Consider the following 10,140-nt stretch of genomic DNA (forward strand, 5'->3'; position numbering starts at 1 on the left):
CAGGTTCAGCCACTGTTTCAGTAAAGGATCAATATTTGTATCTTGTCCAAAGTCTGCTGTCTTTCCTTAACAATAACTTCCACAACTCCCTCGAGGAATAACCTATAAATGTCTGCAATTTTCTATCTAAAGTCCTCCTTTCTCTCTCGGAGAATTTTCTCTTGGCAAAATACTTTTCTTTTTCACTGCTTCAGAGACTGGCCTTGTTACTCCCTCATCCAGTTTGGCATTAGCATTACTATTGGAGAGGAGAGCTACAGTTGGTAGAAGCTCATCTCATAGAGTCAGACAGTCAAACTGGTATTTAGATTTTTAAAAATTTATTTCCTATCAATAGAATTAAAAATTTCAGATATAGAACCAGTCGCTAAGAGCCGAGCGCCAATATGGGAGCAATACTTGATTAGTATTCTTTAAAAGTGTCAGTTTTACGAAGCTGAATCTAATAGTTGAAATAAGTGATCTTTCCTATCAATTAATACATCACATAAATAAAAGATAAGATTGAATTCCTTTGATAAAGCAGAGCTCATAAAAATGGCTGACACCTGCTTAATAGCTTATGAAGGCTTTATTTTAAAGTGTGATAAAAAGATAAATCTCATAGACCTCTTTATTTCAGGGGCCCTATAATATTTTAATGATGTATACATTTAGTTTGATCTTTTATCTGAAATATTGAGGGCTTTCAAGGAAGCAGAATCACTAAATGCATGAGACAGCATGTGGTAACAGAAAACAACTGGGGTCAGGAGATGAGATCTTCGGATTCTATCCCTACTCTTTTCCAAATTTTACTCCAGATGTTTTTCAAAGATATTTGCAAATTCTAATCATGTTAATCTATGGAAGATGTTGAGAAATACATTTAAGATTTCCTATGTATTGTAGAACTTGTCTTTTCATAGATACCTTTAGCATAGATGCTAAAACTTTTATTACTAATAGTCATTTGTTTTCAAATAACATCATCAAGTATAAGCCAGATAGTGAAAGCTTCTACCAATACATTCAGTCCTCAACTTCAAGGTAGACATCCTTCAAGTGCTCTGTCTGTCAAGGTCAAAATCAGCAAACTGTTGTAGACATCATGCATGCTGTCACTGGGTTTTCAGGAGTGTATCACAACAAGAAACTAGCTATTTAAACCAAAACTTATATCAGTCTCCATATTAGTATATTCTCAATTAAGTGGCCAGATTAACCTACTTCCAGATATTTCATATACCATAATTTGGGAAATAAAATATATGCTTGCATTATTTGAATTTTTAATTAACTCTACTATTGAACAACATGCTCAAAAATTTGTCTCTATAGTGATGAGGAAGAAATAGAAATGAATGAATGAATGAGCAAGTGAGTGAAAGAACAGATATAAAATTATATTCCAGCACTATGTTAAGTATGTCACGTCCAATATTTCATCTGATCTTCACAAACTCATAAGGTACCTATTATTATTACCATTCCCTGTAAAAGCAGGCTTAGAGATAAGTCACACAGAGGTGGGAAGAAGAAAGCTGAGCCCAAGAAGCCCAACTCCAGAGCCCACACACAGAACCACTACGCTGCCATGTCTACATCATCAGCTATTTGTGGACATTCAATTACACAGCGTATGTGAAATGGTTAGTACAGTGTGTGGCACATGACTAGACCATAATATGAAATAGAATATGTAGCAGCGAAGAGTGTGGACTTAGGAACAAGAGTGCAGGGTTCAAATGCATTCTCTGCCACTTACCGGCTGTGAGGCCATGGGCAAATCACTTAATCTCTTTGTGCCCTAGTTTGCAAATATGTAAAATGGGGATATTAAAAGTAAAAAATGAGTAAAACACTCATTTCATATGGTTCTTGTAAGGATTCCATGAGTCAATACATGTAAAGCCCTTAAAAAAAATGCCTAAGGGCCAGCCCGGTGGTATAGTGGTTAAGTTTGCATGCTCTGCTTTGGCAACCTGAGGTTCACAGGTTTAGATCCCCCGGTGTGAACCTACACATAACTCATCAAGTCATGCTGCGGCAGTGTCCCACACGCAAAACAGAGGAAGATTGCCACAGATGTTAGCTCAGTAACAATCTTCCTTGAGCAAAAAGAGGAAGATTGGCAATAGATGTTAGCTCAGGACCAATCTTCCTCATCAAAAAAAAAAAAAAAAAAAAAAGCCTAGCCCATAGGCGGATCTGTAATTGTTAATTATTATTGTTACAAATGTAAGTTAATATTATTTCCACTTTTAATAATAACAAATTACATTTTGTACAGCACTCCAGAAATGACAAGGAATCTACTCAGAGAAACTTCTTTGTTTCTCACTTTCTGATAATTCTTATTCTCATTTTGCTGATGAGGAATCTAAGAGTCAGAAACACAAAGTAATTTTTCAAAGTCACGTGGTCAGGGAGTGCCTTGAATTCAGGCCCTTGTACTCCAAAGTCATTTACCACGTTATATGTCTTATTGCTTTGGCCAAGAATCAAAACCACGTCACACTCAAGGGAGGTGAGAATTTTACCATGCACTCTTACCTCTAAAGTTCTTTGGGAAGGCGTATATAGGTAGCAGCATGACATAAACAAATAAATTAAGAAACAAACCAATCAATCAATCAATCTAAAGAGTTAAATTCAGAGGTCTACTCTTCTAGAAATCATCTAGTGCTTACGAGAGTGGAGTAGGTACAGGCGAACTGTGGACCGTGGGACAAATCCAGCTAGCCCCCTGAGTTGCGTATGGCCCAATGAGCTGAAAATGCTTTTTACACTTTAAATGGTCGGGGAAAAAGTTAAAAGAAGAATATTTTGTGTCACGTAAAAATTATAAGAAACTCAAAATTTGTTATCCATAAATAAACTGTTATTGGAAGACAGCCATGTCTATTAGCTTACATAATGCCCATGGCTTTTTTGCACTAAAACGACAGAGTTCTCCATATGCCACAGAGACTGTATGGCACACAAAGTCTAAAATATTTTCTTTCTAGCTCTTTATAGAAAAAGTTTACTGTTTTCCTTGCCTCTGCATCTTAGTGTTGGTGGTACTGGACTGTTCAGAAAAAAATATTTTTTATGGAAATGATGTGAAACAAATGTCTTTTGATCCCCTCATACACCCAGGAAATTCCCTATAGTAATAGTTGTCTCTGCTCTGCTCTGCTATGCTATGACTCTGAGTAAGAGTACCTGGAATTATTGGAATACAACACTGAAATAGTCACCTTTTGATTGCAGATATTTACACCCTGCCTGTTATTAAGAAGTTCTCATATAAATGGCTGACAAAAGCCAGGCCACAGTGTACTTTCACAGAGAAAATAGAGTGGAGGAAATGACTTGAGTTCACACCTAAGGTATGTATACTCCAGCTGAAAACTGAAGGTTCCCAGCCTACCAGGCTCCTAACATGCATATTGAGCATGGTATCTTGAAATGGAGGAAATATACGGCTGGTGTCTCTTATATAAAGGATGGAATACTAACGCTAGACTCATATTGTGGAAATGAGCTGACTTTTTCCTTGGGGGCTAAGGAGCCCGATGACGACCACGTGTTCAGAATCCTGGGACTGATAAATGACTGAATTTGGTATCAGCTCAGGCAACGGTGTTCTGTGGTTTAGCATTTCTAATGACCTGTTGAAACCATAAGCTCAACATTATTTCTTAATGAATTTCCTTTGTCCTATTTCAGGAGCCCTCAGCACTCCTTGGTTACACTTGGGTGACTCATAATTAGCTCTGCAATACTAACATAGATTACAATTTTTAAAAAAAGAGAGAGTAAAAACAAATATGCTTTCAATCACAGCAGGGGGGGAAAAAAGGAATTATAACAAAATGTGTCTGTATTGCAAATTACCTGGTTTTATTACTTGTTCTTCTGTTTACTTATTTATTTTAATTAAGATTCTCAATCCTTTAACCCAGGCTTGTTCTTTCAAAGACATTCTATTTTCCAAGTTTGAACAAGGAGGAAAGACAGTCTCTTCAGTAAATGCATATTCACGTGAAAAAATGAAACTGGACCCATATCTTACACTGCTTACAAAAATTAACTTGAAATGATTTAAGGACTTAAATGTAAGACTTGAAACCATGAAACAAACTCCTAGGAGAAAACACAGGAATAAAGCTCCTTGTCATGGGTCTTGGTACTGATTTTTCGGATATGACACCTAAAGCACAAGCAACAAAATAAAAAATAAACAATGGGACTGCATCAAACTGAAAAGCTTCTGAACAGTAAAGGAAACCATCAACAAGACAATATATGGAATAGAAAAAATATTTGCAAACCATGTACCCGATAAAAGGTTAATATCCAAAACCTATAAAGAACTCATGCAACTCAATAGCAAAAAAACCCCCAAATAATCCAATTTAAAAAATGGGCAAAGAACATGAATAGACATTTTTCCAAACAAGATATATGAAAAGCCAACAGGTACATGAAAAGATGCTCAACATCACTAGTCATTAGGGAAATGCAAATTAAAACTCCAATGAGTTATCACCTCATGAGTGTTAGAATGACCATCTTCAAAAGACGAGATAACGATTGCTGGTGAGGATGAGAAGAAAAGGGAGCCTTTGTGTACTTTTGGTACGATTGTAAATTGGTACAGCCACTGTGGAAAACAATATGGAGGATTCTCAAAAAAAAATAGAGCAGCCATATTATTCAGCAATTCCACTTTCGAGACTATATCCAAAGATAGAAAAACTAACTCAGAAAGGTATCTGTACCCACATATTCATAGCGGCATTATTTACAATAGCTAAGACATGGAAACAACCTGAGTGTCCATCAATGGATGAATGGATAAAGAAGCTGTGGTATATATATACAATGGAATATTATTCAGCCATTAAAAGGACTAGGTAATCCTACCATTTGTGACAACATAGATGGACCTTGAAGGCATTATGCTAAATGAAATAAGTCAGACAGAGGAAGAAATACTGTATTATCTCACTTATATAGAACCTAAAATAAACTCATAGAAAAAGACATCAAACTTACTATTATTAGAGGTGGGGTTTGAGGGGAGGGGAAATTGGAGGAAGGTGGTCAAAAGGTACAAACTTCCAGTTGTAAAATAAATAAGTGCTAGGGTTACAATGTACAACACGATGACGATAGTTAACACTGCTGTATGATATACAGGAAAGTTGTTAAGAGAGTAAACACTAAGAGTTCTCATCACAAGGAGAAAATTGTTTTTCCTTTATTCTTTTCTTCTTTCTTTACTTTTTATTGTACCTACACGAAAAGATGAATACTAGCTGAACCTACTGTGGTAATCATTGCACAAAATATGTAAATCAAACCATCACACTGTATGCCTTAAACTTCTATGCGTGTATGTCAATTATTTCTCAGTAAAACTGGAAAAAATTCTCCAACGTTAATAGGAGTTTGCTTAGATAAGCCACCCTGGCCATTAAATTTGATCTTTAAGTAAATAGTATAGTGATTGCTGCATGGCACACATAAGTCCCAAAATGGAGTATCCATGAGCATCGTGGTAAAAGCTGTATGGGGGTAAGATCACAGGACTTTGAGTTTGACAATCTTGGTTTGAAGCCTGTTCTTGTTACTCATTAACTTGTAATTGCAAGTAATTAATTTTTCTCTAAGCCTCAGTGTCAAAGGACCTGTGCTCATAGAATTGTGATCAAGATGAAATTTGGTAATTTGTATAAAGTGCCCAGTACAGAAAGTGCTCATTAAACGTATTTACTATTTTTCTATTATCATGTAGTCTGACAATCCTGTATCCCACTGATTTAATGCCCAATGCTAAATGCATGAGTGTTCTAAGGTGTCCCTGAGAACCTTTTGGCTATGCAGTCTCTGCCTGAACTCAACAGGTGCCCTCAAAGATGCCCATTTTTGTTTCATATGCTCAAATTACTGCAATTCTTCTCATATTGGTCTTCAATCCTTACTGTCTGTCCTTAGTCCAACCCTGTTTCCTGGAACTACACAAAATTAATCTGTCCTATGGTTATCCACATAAGTTTTCTCTTCCTCGAACTAATTAACCCAAGTTATCTTAACCATTTCTCATATTTTATCAGTGGTTCTCAACCCTAGCTGCACATAAAAATCATCTGGGAATGTTTAAAAAATCCTGATGCCCAGGAAACTCCCCAGAAAAATTAAATCAGAATATCTGGAGGTGGAACCCAGGCACTGATATTTTTAAAAGCTCCCCAGGCAATTCTAGATGCACAGTCAGAGTTAAAAGCCCCATATATTTTCAAATTACTTCATTATGTTGAGTACTTTATTCCTAAATAACTTCAGTTTCTAGCAACACTGCCTAAATTATTGCTTTCAGATAAACATTGTACTCTCAGTGTGATCCGAACAGGATCACTATCAGTTCCCCTTTTCTTAGTGAAAGTAAATTTTCACCTTACTCAAGAAAAGACAGTTCAGTGCTTCTCATACATTACGGTGCATAAGAGTAACTTGGGGATTTTGTAAAATTGTAGATGATGATTTGGAATCTCTGGGATGGCACCCAAGATGCTGCACTTACCGGAAGCTCCTAGGTAATGCTGACATTGCCAGCCCAAGGACCATCCTTTGAGTAGGAGAGGTCTACCAGCTGATAGAATCACATGAGAGTGACATGCCAGTACTGAGATAGAGTAAATGCAGACATACTTTGTTTTCTTGTGCTTTGCAATATTGCGTTTTCTACAATTGAAGGCTTGTGGCAACCCTGAGTAGAGCAAGTCTATCAGTGCCATTTTTCCAAGGGCACTTGCACACTTTGTGTCTCTGTGCCACATTTTTTAAATTCTCGTAGTATTTCAAAATTTTCTTTATTATATTTGTTATGGTTATCTGTGACCAGTGATCTTTGATGTTACTATTCTAATTGTTTGGGGGCACCTTGAACCATGCCCCTATAAGACAGAGAACTTAACCAATAAATGTTGTATCCCTTCTCACTGCTCCACCAACCTGCCACTCCTCTCTTTCTCCCTCTCCTCAGGCCTCCCTATTCCCTGAGACACAACAATATTGAAATTAGGCCAATTAATAACCCTACAATGACCTCTAAGTGTTCAAGTGAAAGGAAGAGTCATACGTCTCTCACTTTAAATCAGAAGCTGGCAATGATTAAGCTTAGTGAGGAAGACACATCAAAAGCTGAGATAGGCCAAAAGCTAGGCCTCTTGAGCCAAACAGTTAGCCAAGTTGTGAATGCAAAGGAAAAGTTATTGAAGGAAATTAAAAATGCTACTCCAGTGAACAAATGAATGATAAGAAAGTGAGACAGCCTTATTGCTGGCATGGAGAAAGTTTTAGTGGTCTGGGTAGAAGATCAAACTAGTCACAACATTCCTTCAAGCCAAAGCTTAATCCAGAGCAAGGCCCTGACTCTCTTCAGTTCTCTGAAGGCTGAGAGAGGTGAGGAAGCTGCAGAAGAAAAGTTTGAAGCTAGCAGAGGTTGGTTCATGAGGTTTAAGGAAAGAAGCCATCTCCATAACGTAAAAGTGCGAGGTGAAGGGCCAGTCCCATGGCCACGTGGTTAAGTTTGAGTGCTCCACTTGGGTGGCCCAGGCTTTCACCAGTTCGGATCCTGGGTGCAGACCTAGCACTCCTCGTCAGGCCATGCTGAAGTGGCATCCCACATGACTCGACTAGAAAGATCTACAGCTAGCATATACACCTATGTACAGGGAGGCTTTGGAGAGAAGAAGAAGAAGAAGAAATAAAAAGACTACCAATAGATATTAGCTCAAGGCCAACCTTAAAAAAATAAAAGTCCAGGGTGAAGCAGCAAGTGCTGATACAGAGGCTGCAGCAAATTATTCAGAAGACCTAGCTAGGATAATTAATGAACATGGCTACACTAAACAACAGACTTTCAACGTAGATGAAAGAGCCATGTATTCAAAGAAGATACCATCTAGGACTTTCATAGCTGGAGAGGAGAAGTCAATGCCTGGCTTCAAAGTTTCAAAGGGCAGGCTGACTCTCTTGTTAGGGGCTAACGTAGCTGGTGACTTTAAGCTGAAGCCAGTGCTCATTTACGATTCTGAAAATCGTAGGTCCCTTAAGAATTATGCTAAATCTACTCTGCCTTTGGTCTATAAATGGAACAATAAAGTCTGGATGTCAGCACATCTGTTTACAGCATGGTTTACTGACTATTTTAAGCCCACTGTTGAGAGCTATTCCTCAGAAGATAAGGATTTTTTTCAGAACATTACTGCTCATTGACAATGCACCTGGTTATCCAAGAGCTCTGATGGAGATGTACAACAAGATTAATGTTGTTTTCATGCCTGCTAACACAACATCCACGTTGTAGCCCATGAAGTAAGTAGTAATTTTGACTTTTGAGTCTTATTATTTAAGAAATACATTTTGGGGGCTGGCTCCGTGGCCAAGTGGTTAAGTTCGCGTGCTCCGCTGTGGCGGCCCAGGGTTCAGATCCGTCAGGCCACGTTGAGGCAGCGTCCCACATCCCACAACTAGAAGGACCTGCAACCAAGATATACAGCCATGTACGGGGGGGTTGGGAAGATAAAGCAGAAAAAAAAAAAAGAAGATTGGCAGCAGTTGTTAGCTCAGGTGCCAATCTTTAAAAAAAAAAAGAAAGAAAAAAATACATTTTGTAGGACTACAGCTGCTGTAGATAGTAATTTCTCTGATAGATCTGGGCAAAATAAATGGAATACCTTCTGGAAAGGATTCACCATTCTAGATAGCATTAAGAACTTTCATGATTCGTGGGAAGAGGTCAAAATATCAACATTAACAGGAGTTTGGAAGAAGTTCTTTCCAACACTTGTGGATGACTGTGACGGAGTTCAAGATTTCAGTGGAGGAAGTAACTACAAATGTGGTAGAAATAGTGAGAGATCTAGAATTAGAAGTGGAGCCTGAAGATGTCATTGAATTGCTGCAATGTCATGATCAAACATTCACAGATGAGGAGTTGATTCTTACGGATCAGCAAAGAAAGTGGTTTCTTGAGATGGAATCTACTCCCAGTGAAGATGCTGTGGAGACTGTTGAGATGACAACAAAGAACTTAGAACATTACATAAACTTAGTTGATAAAGCAGTGGCAGAGTTTGAGAGGACTGATTCCAATTTTGAGAGAAGTTCTACTGAGGGTAAGATGCTATCAAACAGCATCTCATGCTACAGAGAAATAGTTGCTGAAAGGAAGAGTTGATCAATGCAGCAAACGTCATTGCTATTTTGTTTTGAGAAATTGCCACAGCCACCCCAGCCTTCAGCAACCACTATCCTGATCAGTCAGCAGCCATCAACATCAAGGCTAGACCTTCCACCAGCAAAAAGATTACAGCTCGCTGAAGGCTCAGATGATGGTTAGCATTTTTTAGCAGTAAAGTATTTTTTAAATTAAGGTAAGTATATTTTTTTATACATAATGCTATTGCACACTTAATAGACTATAGCATAGTCTAAACATAACTTTTGCATGCACTGGGAAACCAAAAAATTTATGTGATTCACTTTATTGCGATGTTCAGTTTATTGCAGTGGTCTGGAACTGAGCCCACAATATCTCTGAGGTGTGCCTTGGTCACATCATAAGTCATTCCATTGAATTTTTGATAATCTGTATGTATTTGGTCAGTTTGTAAGTTGGTTGGCAAGCCATCTGTCTCAAATATTGGTTATTTTCTCAGATGTTCTGTTCGGTTCCTGGTTTAGAAACCAACATCCATTTGTCTTCGTGGCAGCTAGAATAGCGAATTCAGCTAGCTGGAGGGATTCATAGAAATATGAATATTGCACCTTCAAGTTTGTAAGAAAAAAAAACTTTCTAAAATATTTATATAATTTGAGCAAATAAACACCCTCTCTGAGTACAAGGATCATGTCCTTCCTCAATAATGTCTCTGGTGACACTCAGTGTTTTCAACATGATGGACATGAAGATGCTAAATAAACAGTATTGGTTTATTAGCTAATTGATGAGACATACTCACTGGACACTAAAACATGCTTTTTACGTCTATGGAATAACTAAAGAGGGAGAGACCATGCCAAAAATGACAAATTGCATGGCATAAACAGTGAATGTAATTTGGCTAATGAAAGGGAAAATTGAAAGCAGTGAAATAAGGC

General features: G+C 37.7%; 1 pseudogene; it reads left to right on the forward strand.

Annotated features, from left to right (window-relative positions):
- The first annotated feature begins 7,076 nt into the window (after positions 1-7,076).
- Positions 7,077-9,364, forward strand: LOC106781624 (tigger transposable element-derived protein 1-like; annotated as a pseudogene).
- Positions 9,365-10,140: the final 776 nt, after the last annotated feature.

Source organism: Equus caballus, chromosome 14 (assembly GCF_041296265.1).
Source record: "Equus caballus isolate H_3958 breed thoroughbred chromosome 14, TB-T2T, whole genome shotgun sequence".
Taxonomy (NCBI): domain Eukaryota; kingdom Metazoa; phylum Chordata; class Mammalia; order Perissodactyla; family Equidae; genus Equus; species Equus caballus.